Source organism: Chamaea fasciata, unplaced genomic scaffold (assembly GCF_029207755.1).
Source record: "Chamaea fasciata isolate MVZ Bird 193981 ecotype frontalis unplaced genomic scaffold, bChaFas1.0.hap1 SCAF_9, whole genome shotgun sequence".
Lineage (NCBI taxonomy): Eukaryota > Metazoa > Chordata > Aves > Passeriformes > Sylviidae > Chamaea > Chamaea fasciata.
The window spans coordinates 8,494,119-8,498,457 of record NW_027094094.1 but is presented as its reverse complement, the minus strand read 5'-3'; the positions used below and the strand labels follow the sequence as shown (position 1 = coordinate 8,498,457).

The window sequence follows — 4,339 nt, the reverse complement described above, 5'->3', positions numbered from 1 at the left end:
GAAATACTCCCCTTGGTAAATACCTCAGACCTAGGGGGAAAAAAAAAGGAAAAAAAGAAAAAAAAAAAAGAAAAAAAAAAAAGGTTGAAGAATAGTATTTCTCTGAGGAAAGACTAATGTGATCAGGCCCTAAATTATTATGCTCATGATAGCTAATATATCAAACAATGGAAAATGTGGGAAAATAATTACAAAATAGATACGTGTTTTTAAGTTTAGAAAGTTAATGTCCCTCGGATTTTTTTTTTTTTGAAAGCTGTTCTTATGAATATTGAATGCTGTAAACCAAAGACAAAGCAAGAGCTGGACTTAATTTGTTCTGGTTTTTGTTGAAGGGTAAGGATTTTTTTTGAACACTGAAGTTATTTCAGTTTTAGGAAGTTGAAAACTAATGAAAAATTGTTCTCTTCTAGTGGGTCATATATTCAGTTGGCTCTCAGTGGGAAGTAAAAGGAGTCAAGAGTGTTTTTCTTCATTACCCTGAATGTCTACTGTCCCTTATTTGTGAAAGAAAAGATAAGGATGCTGTAACAAAGTATTTGGGGGGGAAAGGTAGAATAGGGTTTGCAAATAAAGACAAATCTGAAAGGAATACATCAATATCAATGCAGCTTATGGGAAATATTCACTCCTATTTTTAAAACAATATTTTTCCGATAGTTGTTCAGAAAAAATATCATATGCGTAGAGATAAGTGAGTGACTGTGACAATACGCTGCAATTCTTAGATTTTCTGCTCACCTCGACAAAAGGTCTCATGTTTGTTTAGGTTTTGTGTGCGTGCATAAACCAGAGCACATCTCTATTTGTATTTTTCACTCTTGTTTTCTTAAATTATTCGCCTGCTTCTCTCTTAATTTTAGCTTGATCTGCGCATTAAAAAAAAAAAAAGTCCACAAAAAAACACACCACCAAAAAAAAAACAAAAAAAAAAAAAAAAAAAAAAAAAAACAAAAACAAAAAGACCAAAAAAAAAAAAAAGTCCAAACCTAAAGAGGTGGAGGTTTTTTACGGTTAAACTTGTTAGCCCCGTACCTCGGGAATGATAAACAAATGATAAGTGCGGCGCTTTATGCCGACAGACACACTCGGCTCTCGTTATGCTGCACTGCCACCTTCCGTCCCCCGGCCCGGCCGCCGCCGCCCGGCCCCGCCGCTCCCGCCGGGTCGGGCACCGATGGATCGATCCTGAGCTCTTCATGAGCTTTCATTTCCATCATTCTGCTTCTCTACTGACAGCTCCTTTATATATAATTTCTTAGCAGAATCTCTGCATTAGCTGTATGATCGTTCTGGGTTGTTGTTTTTGTTGCCTTTTTTTTTAAAAAAAAATATTGTTATTATTATTACTGTAAAGTAATTCTTATTTTCAGGTTTTAAAAACGTTTGGCCCTGAAGCTATCTATTCCCCTTAGAAAGCGATACAGAAAGTTTGATTGCGGCTTTTTACATTCTGAAAGAATTAATGTGTTTAATTCAGGCCGTTTCGTTTCAGTGCAGCCCAATCCCAAACTGAAGGAGAAGCATCTGGCACAATGGAAACTGTCACAACACAAGGCAGCAACTTTGACTGGTGAGAGAAGGCTCCCCTTGGATGTGCAGATCACAGAGAGGAGACTATTTAAAAAGGACATAGTGGCTACGAGGCACAGGCACAGCCATGTTCTGGTGGGGGATGAGGTGCCTCGATCTGCAGGAACCAAAGGCAAAGGGAAACACACTCCCCTGGTGCCAAACTCATTATGTCTGTGGCCAGAGCAACTTTTGCTTATTATATTTGGAGAGGAAATCCCTTAAACACACTCCCCTTCTAGTCCAAGGCAGGTGATGGTTGTGGGGGCTCCCCAGGTGATGCCTTGTGATGGGGAGGTGCTCAGCAAGGAGGGGTGCTGGACCAGGAGGTGGCTCCTTGTGGGCTGCTGTCGTGGCTCCTGGCTGATCTCTCCGACAGCCTCGCTCCAGGGTGCTCAGCAAAAGCACAGTCCCCCTTTCCACAGCCTTTGCTATTTACTTATTGAGTCCTCCTGCCAGTGGCTCTTTGCTTTTGGGAGGCTGAGCAGAACGAGAGGAAGGCTGGGGAGGAATGGGAACTCTTCAGCACAGGAGGTGGACCGTGTTTCTTTTATCTTTACCAAAGGGGAAGGAAAAAGCCTCAGGAGAATATTCCCAGGGAGGAAGTAATTCCCTTTTCTTCCACCCAGCAGGGGATCTCATCCTGCCTTCAGCTCTCTGCTCCCTGGCTTCCCAGGCCAGCGGGATTACGTGCTGCTGGTTCTGCCCACACCACCACAGAGTGCTTCCACGCTGGGTGGGTTTAAAGGTCCTCACAGCCCCCTTGGGACTTCGACAAGGCTCATCACCTGCTGTAGACTCTATGGTATGGGCTGGGGATGAATACATGCCTGCTTTGGGTGCTGGGACCCTGCTAAGTGTCATCATCATCATTTTCTGAGCAGGGAAAGAAAGCATCAGCGTCCCTGTGCCCAAAGGTGGCAAAGCCTGGCACAAAGCCCTTGTTCTTCATACCAGGGTTTGGTTTCAGCATCACAGACCTGGGGGGTGCAGGGCATAAACTGGGGGTATCTTGACCCCTTCTCTTCTAGCACAGAGCCTCTGCCCACAGCAGTAGCAGGGTCAGACAGCTGCAACCTCCCACATGAAGGTATTGCTCTGCTGCTTACACAAACATTATTGCTATGTACTAATTTCACAGGAAGAAATTGCTGTCTGGACAAGCCTTTCTACCAGCAGTGGAAGAACCTTTTAAAACAAAACAAAACAAAACAAAAAAATTAGAGATGGCTCCCTTACCTGTTAGATGCCTATAACCTTGTCTTGGCTACTACTGTTGGGAACCCAGGATTTTCTTAACACCCAATTAAATTACTGTAATTGGGATAAAGTTGCAATTTCTTTGCCTCCAGCTGTGAGTCATAATCTATTTAGCACCTGAGTGTTATTTCACTTTATTTTTAGTACTTAGCCCATAGTTTGGAAGGGGAGAAAGCAAACCTACACGTCAGTCAGGATTTTCTGAAGGTGTAGATTACTTGTCATTAATTTAAATGTGGCATTTAAATGACCATTCACAGGTGGTTTTAATGCTTTTATTAACTTCTTTTTTGGCCCTTGTAAGGGATACACTTGAAAAAAGAAATGTCAAAGACCTTGAACTACCGGTCATGCCAATAATACATTTCTGTTACTACACCATGGGAAAAACTGTAAAACAAGACAAGAGTTTCCAGTGAGGGGAAAAACAGAACTTTATTATAGTAAAGAATAATAACAAAAATGGCAGAAACATATTATCAATACCTAGTCTTGTTGAGCTACCAGTTCAGCCTACAGTACATTTTGAAATGATGAATCGGCTGGAGAGAAAAACATATTCCAGATGTTTTCTGTGTTTGTCTCTGGTATTTACTTCATTATGCTTTATCCAGAGGGGTTATCCAATGGAAATAAATGATATACCAAGTATGATCAGTGAGGAAAATTATTGATTCTGCAAGTATAAAAGACAAACTAGCACTGGGGAAATAGCTCAGGATAAAACCCAAACCAGCCAGAAATTCTTTCTGCAGTTCAGGTCTTTGGTTATGACTCAAACCAACCAGCAGTAGAAAAATCCTTCCGAATCACGGTTGATGAAAACTGTAGACAAAATTAATTGTGATGGATTGGGAAACCAAGACCACAACAGTGGGAATCCCCCCAGCCAGATCAGGGTGGTAAAACATCCACGTGAACCTGCTGTGTCTTGTCACAAGACGACCAACATGGGCTTCATCTTTGCTGGGGTCAGCGTGCTTGGAGCACAGTGCTGGGAAGCTGGGGAAGGCCAGGAGGCAACAATGCTGGGCTGGCTCCAAGGACACTGGAGAGGGATCTTTCCTGGCATGGCTAAAGTGTTGTTCCGCAAGAGAGCTCAGTGCCAGGTCCTCTGGTTCATCCCCAACCCAAAGAGGTTTCAGCTGAAATGGTACAAGATTTAGAGGCATTTAGAGGTAAAAGATTTTGAGATGGACTGAGTCACTAAAGTAACTATAACATTTTGATGAACAGGACATGTCTAGTGGTGTCCCCACAACTGGATTGGGAATGACGGCGGGTCCGTCACCCTCTGGATCATGTCTTACACCAAAAAAAAAAAAAAAAAAAAAAAAAAAAAAAAAAAAAATATTTCAAGGCTCCTCAGGCAACTATCTAAAGTGGTGTTTATTTTGTAAAGCAAGACTGAATGTCTTAAAAAAAGAACCCCCTCCTTATCCATCCATCTACACTCTCCAGGGTGAGGTTTTCTTTAGAAACAAAATAGCCAAAAGCTAATTGCGTG

At 42.1% G+C, this 4,339-nt stretch overlaps 1 long non-coding RNA gene across 1 annotated transcript; it reads right to left on the bottom strand.

Moving 5' to 3' along the window:
- Nucleotides 1–1,329: 1,329 nt before the first annotated feature.
- Nucleotides 1,330–2,841, bottom strand: LOC136293636 (uncharacterized). Its single transcript, XR_010722202.1, has 2 exons — nucleotides 2,812–2,841; nucleotides 1,330–2,073 (listed from the first exon to the last, which is right to left on the bottom strand). It is a non-coding gene; the product is annotated as an uncharacterized lncRNA (long non-coding RNA).
- Between the last annotated feature and the right edge of the window lie 1,498 nt (nucleotides 2,842–4,339).